Raw genomic sequence first — 16,607 nt, forward strand, 5'->3', positions numbered from 1 at the left:
TATTCTTTGCGTATCTTTTTTTTTATTTTCTCTTTTTTAGTTAATAATAACTTGCATCTTCAATTATGAATTGCGCTATTTGCTCCCTTCTGATATTTGATAGTGCCCAATGTGGACTGTGTAAGAAGCACTTTCGATTTTGTTGTGCTGGAATAACTGAAAAAGGGCACAGAAAGCTCGGAGTGGAGCGCAGAGCTGTTTGGAGGTGCCCCTTGTGTAAAAAAGATGCTTCCCCCTCGTGCAAGAAGGATGTATCCCCGTCATCTAGGAAGGATGCGTCCCCAACACGCGAGTCGGTCACCCTGGAATCCATTATGAAGGAGCTACAGGACATGAAATGTCAGCTTTCAAGCATTTCTACTTTGGTGCAAGATATAAAGGACATCAAGAAAGAAATAGCCGACGTCCAAGCGTCCTGTGAATTCACCAGTGCAAAGCTTGATGAATATTCGACGAGGTTGGTAGCAGTTGAGGGGAAGGTATCTGCTGTTTCGGATCTCTCTACTAAATGGTGAAGTGACTGGTTTGAAATGGGAACTTGCTAGCAGGGACCAATGGTAACGTGTCAATAACGTTGAAATAAAGGGCATTCCGTCTACCAAAAATGAGATCCTATTTTCAATTCTGGAAAATATTGTGTATGAAATATAATGGAGGGGGGTTGCGACAGTGGAAGAATTAGGAAAAAACTTACAGTTTGTCTCGCCAATGTTAAATCCAATATTGTTTTCACTTCACAAACACTCACAATCCTCAGGAATGCATTCCATGTAGGTTTTACTTAGGTTTTTGAGGTTTTCTTTAATATTTGATGCGAGGTACTTGCGTCGTCCGCGCGGCAATCGGAAGAAGTGGTTTCTTTTTAAATATGGCGGTCGTTCCGTCTGTCCTTGTCAAATGGCAAAGGGAAAGGGCGGGAATTTCAAATGCGTGGGAAATGTTTAAATAACGAACATAACTCACCGCCATAAACGTAATATAACGTTTATGAGGAATCGACAGGAAGGCGGGCCAACTTGGAAAGAGTTCGGGTATTTTTTTTTTTTTTTTTTTTTATTTATTTATTGAGGATATCCAACAGCTTATTAATTAACTAAGAATAATTACAGTAAGTACAATGTTTGTTCGCCAATCACAGGATACCACAAATAAAACAAATTGTAGAACTTGATGAGAACAGTAAACAAAACTAACGATACAATGCTAGGCTTAAAGTATATAAAAATATATATATTATAAAAAGAAAAAACACATTATAAAAAAAAACTGGAAATGTTACATAAAGATTGTTTATAAACTTAAACCTATATATTATAAACTATTGTCATTATAAGCAGGCACAGACTAAAATTGGTTTACGTGACCACAAATAAATATAAAAATAAAAGATTATTTTAATAATTTTAACGTAGTTTAGTTAATTTCTTGGCAAAAGTCTTTTCAGTATTTGTGACTTAAATGAGGTTTTAGACAAAGCATAAATATCCAAATCACTAAATATTTGGAAGTTGATCGAGAAACGAATTCGTTTCGTCCATAGTTGGAATGACCTTGAGGAACATGAAAAACTTTGTGGATAGCGTACCTAGGCCGGCGCTGAGGAATATGTAGTGAGACTAAAGATGTGAGTGTAGCGTCATCCAATCGGGAGTTAACCACGTCATGTAAGAAAGACATATCCAACAACATACGTCTATCCGCCAGAGTAACAAGTCCATGTCCCCCACAGGCCTCCTCGTATGAGTCGAAACGGGCATTTACGCGGTAATTTAAATGTTTTAAAAATATTTTTTGAATACGTTCTATCTTGTTAATATGAACACTATAAAGAGGATTCCAAATTATGCTAGCAAACTCTAACTGACTACGCACATATGCATAATATGCCATTTTGCTTACAAGATCTCATGACAAAGCCGAGACTTTTATAGGCTTTATTAGTAACTAGCTGGTACCCGCGACTTCGTCTGCGTACTTTTAATTTGAATATTAAGGATTATATAAAAGGAACGGTATAGCATGTGATTAAAAGAGAGTAAGTAGGTATATTTAAAAAAAATAAAAAATATCTGTTTACAGTCGTTATAAAGTACCTATGTATTCCATTGAGTGGCAGAAATTACCTAGGAATATTTATCGGTCCCTTATGTCCAAGACACTTACAGGGGTCAGCGTCACGTTGTGTACAAAAATATTTTAAAATTACCTAATTTAAAACTTTTTTGTACACAACGTTTGCTATTTTGTTATTATTTGTTAAAATGTAGAAATTGTTTGGACTCGACACTCGCGAGCAGGCCACGTATACACCACGTGCGCTCCCCCACCACAAGACAGCGCCGTTGACTGCCGCCACACTTCAGCGAATGTGCGCGACGACGAACGACGACCGACGGCAGTGGCGGCGATGCAGAGTAAGATGCTTATTCGTTAAAAGGAACTTTATCTACAAAAGCCAAATTTTTTTAACTTGATACACCCAAAACTACTAAATATCATGTTCCTAGGTTCAGTGGTTAATATTTTGTATACAAAAAGTTTGGCTTTGTAGTTCCCGTTCCGAATCCGTTCCATTCCGTTCGAATTTCGGAAAATCCGTTTGTTGAAAAACTCTGCACATCCTAAGAGACCTACGTACCAAGTTTCATGGTTTTATCTTCAAAAATGACGAATACCCATACAAACATTCAACCCGTATTTCACCCCCATACTGGTAAAAATTTCAAAATGCTTGAACAAACGATTTTTTGTTTGTTATTTAGTGCCTAAACACAAAATTTAATATTTTTATCTTGAAAAATGACGAACCTCATAAAAAATTTCAACACCTATTTCATCCCCTCAAAGATCGAATTTTCAAAAACGCTTTAACAAATTGTTTTTTTATTTCTTATCAAGTTCCTAAATATAAAGTTTCGTGGTTTTATCCCCAAAAATGACGAACTCCCATACAAACTTTCAACCCTCATTTCACCCCCTCACTGGTCGAAATTTCAGCAACGCTAGAACAAATGTTTAATTATTTTTTATCAAGTGCTTAAATATAAAGTTTCATGGATTTATATTTTAAAATTAAAATATCCCATACAAACTTTCAACCCCTATTTCAATCTCTTCGTCCCTTCTTTTCGCAATAAAAGGTATCCTATTTTCTTTCTCAGGGTCTAAAGATTGTCTGTGCCAAATTTAATCAAAATCGGTTGAGAGGTTTAAGCGGGAAAGCGTAACAGACAGACAGACAGACAGAGTTACTTTCGCATTTATAATATTTTACAACAGTTGAATAGTAAACAAACTAAGTGTAGGTGTTATAATTTCGTTGACGAACTGATTACCTATCCGTTTCTTTGTCTAAAATGAGTATTACCTTATTACTATGATTGATTACTGGGCTTAAAGTTCGTATAAATGTCTATCGAATTACCTCCTCAAGTTTAAAGCGTAGCTAGTCATGTAGTACTATATTAATTATGTGGTGTAAGTAATTAGATTTTATCTGTATGTAATGTAACAGTCAGTTGAATAAAAAAACTTATACAAATCAGATCAATTAATTGGCGTAATGTGATTCTAGAAAGAGTTTTAATGTTAATAGATAGCTAGCTATAGCTATGTGTAGGTTCCTGTAGGAATGAGATATAACTGTTTAATAAAGACAGTTGCATCAAAATTTTATCATAAATTCCCTAAATTATGGCGCCTACCTACCCTCTAAGTTAGAAAAGTGATCAAATACTAACTTGAAGTCACTCAGTTTAAAAAAAAACATCGAAATCATTCCAGTAGCTATGGCGTCATGCGCTTCTTGACACGATCACGAAATCTAGATTTCCGCGGGAATGAGGTATTTTCCCGCCATAAAAAGTAGCCTGTGTCCGTGTCTAAGATCCTATCTTTAAATTAACCAAGTCTTATAAAATTCCGTTCAGACGTTAAGGCGTGAATGAGGCAAACTTTTAAAACAAACAATTAAAAATCACTAACCTAGTTTTCTGTCTACTGCCTACGCCTTAAGTACGATAGCATAAATATTAATAGGCCATATCCTTTTCTAGATTACTATCTATCAGCTAACTAAATTTCATCAAAATCCGTTGAGCCGTTTAGGCATGATAGACAAAACTCCCAGCAAAAACCATAAAAAAATCACTAACTCAATTCAGTTTTCTGCCTACTTCCTACCCCCTAAGTACGATGACGTGATCAATTTGATCGTACAACCGTTTGTAGATAACCAACTATTACCTTAATAAATTTCATTAAAATCCGTTCAGCCGTTTAGACGTGAAAGAGCAAAAGTCCCAACAAAAACGACTACAAATCACTAAATCAATTTAGTTATCTGCCAACTGCCTACCCCCTAAGAACGATGGCGTGATTATTTATAGCCCATGACCATTTCTAGGTTATCATCTATCACCATACCAAATTTCATCAAAATCCGTTGAGCCGTTTAGGCGTGAAAGAGTAACAGACAGACAGACAGACAGACAGACAGACAGACAGACAGACAGACAGACAGACAGACAGACAGAGTTACTTTCGCATTTATAATATTATATGGATATGGATTATTTTTAAATTTTAACAAAAAACATAACATTTAAAATAAAATTTTGATAATATAATTTTAAATTTTAACAAAAATAAATTAGAACTCTAAATGGGTTGCGATAGCCCGTAAAAAGATAGAGTGGTCATGTTTTCTCTATTATCACAAATCCTTTTGATGGCATTCATGGTTCTCTTTCCTTTTTCCTTCGGTGGAGTACGTGTGATGCTGGCCATGGATTTTTCAATGGCATGATTAGTGGTTATCTGTTCCTTTTGCAAATGACTAATTGTAACGTAAACACCATATCTATTATTATTTAATAAGTAGTTCCACCGTCGATGCCACGCCTCCACGTTATTTTGTGTCCTCGGTAAGTTCAGCTCATTATTTGTGTAGACTGACCACAGTTTTGGAGGGAACATTGGATTCTTCCTTTTAACTGTCAGTTTTGTAGAATTTATCTGCTGAGATTTTACCTTTCCAAGGACGTAATAATTTTCAAACCACAGCGTAACACTCTCTGCTTCTTTTGGTAAAACTTCATTCTTCAGAGCCCTGAAAGCTTCTGGTATCTCTTCGTGTGGTAAATAAGCTAAAGCGACAATGTGACGAATTTTCAGCGCGAATTCGCTATTGCTGCCATATAGTGATTGTAAACCACTGCTTTGAATTTTGCGCCACACGTTTTGGCCCAAATGAAAAAGGCAGCCTTTATGCTCAGCATCCGGGAATTCTATTTTGACAGTGTTGATTACTGCCATCTCGTAGTCTGTCAAAATATACTGTGGGTTCAAAATGTATTCAAACTCCATAGCATATTCTTTAAGTGCTTGGAAAAACGCCATATATGTCTCTTCAGATTTGTCCATTAAGAAGCAATAGAGCACAGGAAGAATCTTCTTGCTATCTTCATCGTGACCTACAATAGCATGTATAGAGTACAGCTGTGTGAATAAATTAGGACATGTACGAAATGTACCGTCCATTAACCACAAAATAGCGTCTCGAAGAATTTGTATGCCAGCTTTAGTGCAAAACATCAGCAGTCTTTTGTTATTACCATATGTAACATCCTTTGCTAAAAATTGTTCCCCTTCGACTGTTTTAAGGTTGTCCGGTATTTGGATTTCATCTATTGATTTTGGCTCCGCAGGTAAAATCTTTTTTCTGGCACGTCGAATTACGTGCCTTAGAGCATCTTTATTAGGCATTGAACAAGCGCTGGTACTCGGAACCTGAGCTAAGTTTTGTTGAATTAACTGAGCGGGTGACGATTGACTGGAGGCAGCATCTCGTTTTAAGTTGGTCCGCAATTTTAATTCATCTAACAATGCAGCATTAGGTGCATGCGAATGTTCACTCATGGACCTATTAATAGTTTCTTTTTCAATATCACTATGAAAATCCGTCGTAACCGTACTCCTGCATTGTTTTTCCTTTGCTAGTGCACAACACCAGTATTTTTTTGTGCCAACAGTTTTGTTCAAACACATTTCATAACCATCAATCACCAAAACCACTTTTCCCCGCTTAGAAATGGCAGTTTGAACATAATCAGACATATTGATGAACGAAAAGTTATCAGAAACAAAATGTGCGTTACGTATTGACAACCGAGAACAAGTGAATAATATTACTACGAAAACTATCAAAAATATATTTTTACGATCTACCCACAAATCCATTTATAAAGCAACATGCAAAGAACGCCTGCCGTGTAATTTCTTTTCTTTCTTTCTTTCAGCCAAAGTCAGCTAAAAACCGAAAATAAGTTTAGACATGATCTAAACCTGACGTTGCATACTTTAGTATGCGATTATTATAATAAGTTTCAGTTTATTGATACGAATTCCTATGTTAGGAATTTTTATTTGACCAAAGATAGATATTACTATCTATCTAACTTTTACAAAAGACAAATAGCGAAGTCGCTATCCTTTTTTTTTACAATAGAATCAGCCAATTCGTTGGCTTTTAACGCGTCTGCTCCTATTGAGCAGCCTATTTTTATTTCTGACATTTGTAATTTAAATTAAATTTAATGACAACAGAGAAGAACTTTGGCTGTAGTAAGTTAAATGAGGACATATTAAATATAAAATGCAATAAGAAAAATACAAATGTAATCAACCTGGTACACCAAAACATACAAGGAATATTGGGCAAGGAACTTGAAATTGAACTTTTTTTAAACAGTAATTGTGTTGATATTATGTGCGTAACTGAACATTGGCTAAAAAATTGGCAGCTCGTACAGCAGGGAGACGGCTATCCGTGGCGGTTCATTAATATTAGTACGTAATTGTTTAAAATATAAGGAACGAACGGATATTGTAAGTCTCTCAGTTGAGCGAACTGTTGAGCTAGCCTGTATTGAACTCAGCCGGCTTATTGTATTGAGCGTATACAGACCCCCCGCTTCATCTTATGATCTATTTGAGAAAGTTATTGATGAAGCTTTATGCAAATTATGTAATAAAAGCAAACATGTTATCGTCTGCGGTGATTTCAATATTGATATTCTGGAAAATTGCTCATTAAGTACTACATTCAAATCTTTATTTCTGTGTTATAATCTTGTAAATCTTTTTTCAGAACCAACCCGAATCACGTCACAGTCCGCGAAATGTATCGATAATATTTTTAGTAACTTAGAACCTTGTGATAAATTAATAATTAATAAATTAAAGTCAGATCACTGTGGTCAACAAATATCTTTCAACTTATTTATTGACCGCTCTCTGAAAAAGGATGTTACATGCAATCCCATATCAAGTAGTCGTTTAGAACAATTCAAAGATAATATGTCAAACAAATTACCAGAACTTCCTTACTGTGATGACCCAAATTTGTTATATAACTCCCTATTTAATCTAACAAAATCGGAAGTTAGTAAAGTATTTAAGGCAAAAACAATTAAGAAAGCAGACACACCAATTTTTAGTGACTGGGCGACGGTAGGAATTTATAAGAGTAGAAACAGGTTGTATGAACTTTATGAAGAAAGAACATACAATCATAGCGTAGCTTTTCACGACTATGTAAAACGGTATTCAAAAGTTTTCAAACGTGTTTGCGTTACCGCGAAGGCAATGTTTGTTAGCAGTAAAATTAAAGGTAGCTCAGATATTATTAAAATGACTTGGAAAGTTATAAATAGCGAAAATGGGAAAGTCAAAGCACGCGATCTCGAGTATCAATTACAAATTGACGGTAAACTACTCACAAATGATAAGCAAGTTGCTGAAGCTTTTGAAAAATTCTTTACTGACATTCCATTTTCGACTACCAAGGACTTGAAGTCATCTCCTGCACTCGCTCAATCACTTGTAAAGGAGCACATAGATACGTCCAAAGTAGATAAACTAACATTTACACACGTGAGTCCTAGGGACGTCTTAAGAGCTTTTAAATCTTTAGAAATGAAAAAGACTGCAGATCTTCATGGTCTCTCTGTTAAAGTCATTAACTCCGTGATTGATTGCATAGCTCCCTATCTATCATGTATATTTAATAAATGTGTAGACAATGGTGTGTTTCCAGATTTAATGAAGCACAGTAAAGTCATTCCATTGTTTAAAGCTGGTAGTACTTCTGACCCTACTAATTTTAGACCAATATCTATACTACCCACGCTTAGTAAAATATTTGAAAAAATTTTATTACTGCAATTACTTCAACATTTCAATTTAAACAATTTAATGTCTAATAAACAATTTGGTTTCACAAAGGGTCGCTCAACAACCGATGCTGGTGTTGAGTTAATAAATCATGTTTTTCAGGCTTGGGAGGAGTCCAAAGATGCTATTGGTGTCTTTTGTGACCTTTCCAAAGCCTTCGATTGCGTTTGTCATGATATATTGATCGCGAAACTTCGTCACTATGGAATAACAGATAATGCCATCGCTCTTTTGGAGTCGTACCTTAGTGGCCGCGTTCAGAGGGTTGATGTGCATGGCTCCAGATCGTGTGGATCTAACGTCACTATAGGCGTCCCGCAGGGCTCAATTCTAGGTCCATTTCTATTCCTAGTTTACATAAACGACCTACCTAGTCTTGTAAAACATGAAGTGGTGCTGTTTGCAGATGATACCTCCTTACTTTTTAAAGTAAAGAGACGACAAGATTCCTTTGACGATGTAAACAACGCCATTTCAGAGGTAGTGGATTGGCTTACTGTAAACAACCTGCTACTTAATGAAAATAAAACAAAATATGTTTATTTTACGTTATCGAATGTTAGTAGGCCGCTCGATTCTATTATTGTAAAAAATAAGGAATTGGACCTCACGGATACTGCTGTATTTTTGGGAATTACTTTGGACGCTAAGTTGCAATGGAGTCCTCATATTGATAAGTTGTCCAAAAGGCTCAGCTCAGCAGCATTCGCGGTCAAAAAAATTCGTTTAATAACCGATGTAGAAACCGCGCGATTAGTTTATTTTGCCTACTTCCACAGTCTAATGTCGTACGGCATCTTGCTGTGGGGTCATGCTGCAGATGTGAACAGCATTTTTGTTCTGCAAAAGCGGGCCATTCGGGCGATTTACAAATTGGGACCCAAGATGTCACTTAGAAATAAATTTAAAGAAATTAATATTTTAACTATGGCTTCACAATATATCTTTGAAAACTTAATATATGTAAAAAAACATATAGGATTATTTGCAAAAAATAGCGATCGGCACATTGTTAATACCCGGAATAAAAATAAACTTGCTTTACAAGTCAGTCGATTACATAAGATTACTAAATCTTTTAAGGGGCAATGTATACGTTTTTACAATAAGATTCCCATTGACATTCAGAATTTGCCTTTCAACTGCTTTAAGAAAGTAGTTAAACAAAAACTTTACAAAAAAGGTTATTATAAAGTTAGTGATTATTTAGAAGATATGAATGCATGGGATTAACTGTCTGAGAACTGATATTAGGCAGCTAAATTACTCAATTGTATATCAATATTTTATGTTTATTTTTATTTTTTTTAAAAAGAACGTCTAGGGCCCTGTGCCGAGGTTTTTCTTGCAGCTTCTTTTCCCCGGCTATACAGGTTGTGAGAAGCTGCAGTAGTTTTAGGCGGATGAGACGTTCGTTATGTAAAAATTGACGATTCAAAGTGTAACTATGTTACCTACTGAATAAAGATATTTTTGAATTTGAATTTGAATTACTAGCATTTGCTTAAATTATAATTTAACTTTTGCTAGTAAATTAATGGCAGTCGCTAGTAGATAGTCGTACTAAATAGTCATAAATAAAACTGAAATGTGTGTTGAAGAGCTCGGTGGCGCAGCGATAAACGCGCTCGGTCTGCGATTGTTTTTTATTGATTGCGAAATAGTACTCCCTACCATCATAATTTGGACCTGATTCTCTTTGTAGAAATATGTCAAAAAGTCATTATAACCTATGCCATATTAATACATCATAATACATTTTTAATCTGCTGTTTTATTTTATAATTTATACCTTCATGTTCAATTTGTTACGGAACGTCAAGCCAGCGGGATCAAAGAACTGACTTTATAACTTTGGAACCGTTGAAGTACTAATTTCGGTATTTTGCAGGGGGTGAGTACTATTTCGGTACTATTTTTTGGCGAAAATAAAGCACGGCGGCATTAACATGTCAGTAAAATAAATTTCGGTGAAACGAACCATCGGTAAAATAGCCTTCGGTATAGTAAGCTATCAGGGAAACAAGACTTCGCTAATTTAATCTATCGGTGAACTGTCAGACAGTTCACCGATAGATTAAATTAGCGAATGTTTCTTTCTCCAACGCTCATTTTCCTGATAGTTCGTTTTACCGAAAATTGTTTAATCGAAGTTACAGTTAATTTTTGCTCGCTTTACCGAAAGTACTAATAATAGAAAAATCATTTCTCGGATGATGTTTTATCGATATCGAAAGGGAGAGATGCATTTGTCCCTGCATTCGAGTAGGCTCGTAGTAGTTAAAAACATAACGTAGCATCACATCTGTATCCCCGAAGGGGTAGGCAAAGGTGTATAACCCCATTCCTCGCCAACTATGTCTAGTAGATAAGTAATAAACAAATTGTAATTAAACAAAACTTTACTTGGTTAATAACAAAATAATTATTATCATGATAACCAGTTGCATTTTAGTTTTATCAGAAAACATGTGAAATCATTCAGAAAAATAATATGTAAAATTATAACAAAAACTTGTTAAAACGTTTTGAATAATTAATGTATTTTTAACATAAACATGAAATTAACATAACATTTTGAAAAATATAATTTTGAATTTTCTTCTTCTATCGTGTGGATTGAGAGGTACATTACCAACCTCATCAACCCTGGTGTCAGGGTTATTATTGAGCCGCCAAAGACCCCTGATATGGCTCATGTAACGACTACTTACTTAAATCATTAAGTAGTAACCGGGACCAACGGCTTAACGTGCCTTCCGAAGCACGGATCATCTTACTTTTTGGACAATCAGGTGATCAGCCTGTAATGTGTGTTGTGATTTTGAATTTTAACAAAATATTATTTTTTTTTTTTTTATTTTTTTTTATTGTATTATTTTATTTAACTAATTATCCCACATATATGTATATCAATGTTTTTAAATTTTAAGAAAATCATAATGTTAACAACATTTTGAAAAATATAGTTTTTAACAAAATATAATTTTAGTATAAACAAAAAAATTGTGAAATCATTTAGAAAAATATAATTTAAAATTTAAAAAAAAAAAACATAACATTTTTGCAGAAAAATTGTAAATAGTTATGAAAAACTATTTGTAGTTTTAACAAAAACATAAATTTACATAACATTGTGAAAAATATAATTTTAACAAAAACCTGTGATTGTGACCTGTTTATATTCAATAAATAAATTATTTTATAACAAAAATCATTTTAGTTTTAACAGAAAATTGTGAAATTATTAGATAACTAGCTGGTACCCGCGACTTCGTCTGCGTACTTTTAATTTGAATATTAAGGATTATATAAAAGGAACGGTATAGCATGTGATTAAAAGAGAGTAAGTAGGTATATTTAAAAAAATAAAAAATATCTGTTTACAGTCGTTATAAAGTACCTATGTATTCCATTGAGTGGCAGAAATTACCTAGGAATATTTATCGGTCCCTTATGTCCAAGACACTTACAGGGGTCAGCGTCACGTTGTGTACAAAAATATTTTAAAATGACCTAATTTAAAACTTTTTTGTACACAACGTTTGCTATTTTGTTATTATTTGTTAAAATGTAGAAATTGTTTGGACTCGACACTCGCGAGCAGGACACGTATACACCACGTGCGCTCCCCCACCACAAGACAGCGCCGTTGACTGCCGCCACACTTCGGCGAATGTGCGCGACGACGAACGACGACCGACGGCAGTGGCGGCGATGCAGAGTATTCGTTAAAAGGAACTTTATCTACAAAAGCCAAATTTTTTTAACTTGATACACCCAAAACTACTAAATATCATGTTCCTAGGTTCAGTGGTTAATATTTTGTATACAAAAAGTTTGGCTTTGTAGTTCCCGTTCCGAATCCGTTCCATTCCGTTCGAATTTCGGAAAATCCGTTTGTTGAAAAACTCTGCACATCCTAAGAGACCTACGTACCAAGTTTCATGGTTTTATCTTCAAAAATGACGAATACCCATACAAACATTCAACCCGTATTTCACCCCCATACTGGTAAAAATTTCAAAATGCTTGAACAAACGATTTTTTGTTTGTTATTTAGTGCCTAAACACAAAATTTAATATTTTTATCTTGAAAAATGACGAACCTCATAAAAAATTTCAACACCTATTTCATCCCCTCAAAGATCGAATTTTCAAAAACGCTTTAACAAATTGTTTTTTTATTTCTTATCAAGTTCCTAAATATAAAGTTTCGTGGTTTTATCCCCAAAAATGACGAACTCCCATACAAACTTTCAACCCTCATTTCACCCCCTCACTGGTCGAAATTTCAGCAACGCTAGAACAAATGTTTAATTATTTTTTATCAAGTGCTTAAATATAAAGTTTCATGGATTTATATTTTAAAATTAAAATATCCCATACAAACTTTCAACCCCTATTTCAATCTCTTCGTCCCTTCTTTTCGCAATAAAAGGTATCCTATTTTCTTTCTCAGGGTCTAAAGATTGTCTGTGCCAAATTTAATCAAAATCGGTTGAGAGGTTTAAGCGGGAAAGCGTAACAGACAGACAGACAGACAGAGTTACTTTCGCATTTATAATATTTTACAACAGTTGAATAGTAAACAAACTAAGTGTAGGTGTTATAATTTCGTTGACGAACTGATTACCTATCCGTTTCTTTGTCTAAAATGAGTATTACCTTATTACTATGATTGATTACTGGGCTTAAAGTTCGTATAAATGTCTATCGAATTACCTCCTCAAGTTTAAAGCGTAGCTAGTCATGTAGTACTATATTAATTATGTGGTGTAAGTAATTAGATTTTATCTGTATGTAATGTAACAGTCAGTTGAATAAAAAAACTTATACAAATCAGATCAATTAATTGGCGTAATGTGATTCTAGAAAGAGTTTTAATGTTAATAGATAGCTAGCTATAGCTATGTGTAGGTTCCTGTAGGAATGAGATATAACTGTTTAATAAAGACAGTTGCATCAAAATTTTATCATAAATTCCCTAAATTATGGCGCCTACCTACCCTCTAAGTTAGAAAAGTGATCAAATACTAACTTGAAGTCACTCAGTTTAAAAAAAAACATCGAAATCATTCCAGTAGCTATGGCGTCATGCGCTTCTTGACACGATCACGAAATCTAGATTTCCGCGGGAATGAGGTATTTTCCCGCCATAAAAAGTAGCCTGTGTCCGTGTCTAAGATCCTATCTTTAAATTAACCAAGTCTTATAAAATTCCGTTCAGACGTTAAGGCGTGAATGAGGCAAACTTTTAAAACAAACAATTAAAAATCACTAACCTAGTTTTCTGTCTACTGCCTACGCCTTAAGTACGATAGCATAAATATTAATAGGCCATATCCTTTTCTAGATTACTATCTATCAGCTAACTAAATTTCATCAAAATCCGTTGAGCCGTTTAGGCATGATAGACAAAACTCCCAGCAAAAACCATAAAAAAATCACTAACTCAATTCAGTTTTCTGCCTACTTCCTACCCCCTAAGTACGATGACGTGATCAATTTGATCGTACAACCGTTTGTAGATAACCAACTATTACCTTAATAAATTTCATTAAAATCCGTTCAGCCGTTTAGACGTGAAAGAGCAAAAGTCCCAACAAAAACGACTACAAATCACTAAATCAATTTAGTTATCTGCCAACTGCCTACCCCCTAAGAACGATGGCGTGATTATTTATAGCCCATGACCATTTCTAGGTTATCATCTATCACCATACCAAATTTCATCAAAATCCGTTGAGCCGTTTAGGCGTGAAAGAGTAACAGACAGACAGACAGACAGACAGACAGACAGACAGACAGACAGACAGACAGACAGACAGAGTTACTTTCGCATTTATAATATTATATGGATATGGATTATTTTTAAATTTTAACAAAAAACATAACATTTAAAATAAAATTTTGATAATATAATTTTAAATTTTAACAAAAATAAATTAGAACTCTAAATGGGTTGCGATAGCCCGTAAAAAGATAGAGTGGTCATGTTTTCTCTATTATCACAAATCCTTTTGATGGCATTCATGGTTCTCTTTCCTTTTTCCTTCGGTGGAGTACGTGTGATGCTGGCCATGGATTTTTCAATGGCATGATTAGTGGTTATCTGTTCCTTTTGCAAATGACTAATTGTAACGTAAACACCATATCTATTATTATTTAATAAGTAGTTCCACCGTCGATGCCACGCCTCCACGTTATTTTGTGTCCTCGGTAAGTTCAGCTCATTATTTGTGTAGACTGACCACAGTTTTGGAGGGAACATTGGATTCTTCCTTTTAACTGTCAGTTTTGTAGAATTTATCTGCTGAGATTTTACCTTTCCAAGGACGTAATAATTTTCAAACCACAGCGTAACACTCTCTGCTTCTTTTGGTAAAACTTCATTCTTCAGAGCCCTGAAAGCTTCTGGTATCTCTTCGTGTGGTAAATAAGCTAAAGCGACAATGTGACGAATTTTCAGCGCGAATTCGCTATTGCTGCCATATAGTGATTGTAAACCACTGCTTTGAATTTTGCGCCACACGTTTTGGCCCAAATGAAAAAGGCAGCCTTTATGCTCAGCATCCGGGAATTCTATTTTGACAGTGTTGATTACTGCCATCTCGTAGTCTGTCAAAATATACTGTGGGTTCAAAATGTATTCAAACTCCATAGCATATTCTTTAAGTGCTTGGAAAAACGCCATATATGTCTCTTCAGATTTGTCCATTAAGAAGCAATAGAGCACAGGAAGAATCTTCTTGCTATCTTCATCGTGACCTACAATAGCATGTATAGAGTACAGCTGTGTGAATAAATTAGGACATGTACGAAATGTACCGTCCATTAACCACAAAATAGCGTCTCGAAGAATTTGTATGCCAGCTTTAGTGCAAAACATCAGCAGTCTTTTGTTATTACCATATGTAACATCCTTTGCTAAAAATTGTTCCCCTTCGACTGTTTTAAGGTTGTCCGGTATTTGGATTTCATCTATTGATTTTGGCTCCGCAGGTAAAATCTTTTTTCTGGCACGTCGAATTACGTGCCTTAGAGCATCTTTATTAGGCATTGAACAAGCGCTGGTACTCGGAACCTGAGCTAAGTTTTGTTGAATTAACTGAGCGGGTGACGATTGACTGGAGGCAGCATCTCGTTTTAAGTTGGTCCGCAATTTTAATTCATCTAACAATGCAGCATTAGGTGCATGCGAATGTTCACTCATGGACCTATTAATAGTTTCTTTTTCAATATCACTATGAAAATCCGTCGTAACCGTACTCCTGCATTGTTTTTCCTTTGCTAGTGCACAACACCAGTATTTTTTTGTGCCAACAGTTTTGTTCAAACACATTTCATAACCATCAATCACCAAAACCACTTTTCCCCGCTTAGAAATGGCAGTTTGAACATAATCAGACATATTGATGAACGAAAAGTTATCAGAAACAAAATGTGCGTTACGTATTGACAACCGAGAACAAGTGAATAATATTACTACGAAAACTATCAAAAATATATTTTTACGATCTACCCACAAATCCATTTATAAAGCAACATGCAAAGAACGCCTGCCGTGTAATTTCTTTTCTTTCTTTCTTTCAGCCAAAGTCAGCTAAAAACCGAAAATAAGTTTAGACATGATCTAAACCTGACGTTGCATACTTTAGTATGCGATTATTATAATAAGTTTCAGTTTATTGATACGAATTCCTATGTTAGGAATTTTTATTTGACCAAAGATAGATATTACTATCTATCTAACTTTTACAAAAGACAAATAGCGAAGTCGCTATCCTTTTTTTTTACAATAGAATCAGCCAATTCGTTGGCTTTTAACGCGTCTGCTCCTATTGAGCAGCCTATTTTTATTTCTGACATTTGTAATTTAAATTAAATTTAATGACAACAGAGAAGAACTTTGGCTGTAGTAAGTTAAATGAGGACATATTAAATATAAAATGCAATAAGAAAAATACAAATGTAATCAACCTGGTACACCAAAACATACAAGGAATATTGGGCAAGGAACTTGAAATTGAACTTTTTTTAAACAGTAATTGTGTTGATATTATGTGCGTAACTGAACATTGGCTAAAAAATTGGCAGCTCGTACAGCAGGGAGACGGCTATCCGTGGCGGTTCATTAATATTAGTACGTAATTGTTTAAAATATAAGGAACGAACGGATATTGTAAGTCTCTCAGTTGAGCGAACTGTTGAGCTAGCCTGTATTGAACTCAGCCGGCTTATTGTATTGAGCGTATACAGACCCCCCGCTTCATCTTATGATCTATTTGAGAAAGTTATTGATGAAGCTTTATGCAAATTATGTAATAAAAGCAAACATGTTATCGTCTGCGGTGATTTCAATATTGATA

This window comes from Pectinophora gossypiella, unplaced genomic scaffold, assembly GCF_024362695.1.
Source record: "Pectinophora gossypiella unplaced genomic scaffold, ilPecGoss1.1 Pgos_38, whole genome shotgun sequence".
NCBI classification, from domain to species: domain Eukaryota; kingdom Metazoa; phylum Arthropoda; class Insecta; order Lepidoptera; family Gelechiidae; genus Pectinophora; species Pectinophora gossypiella.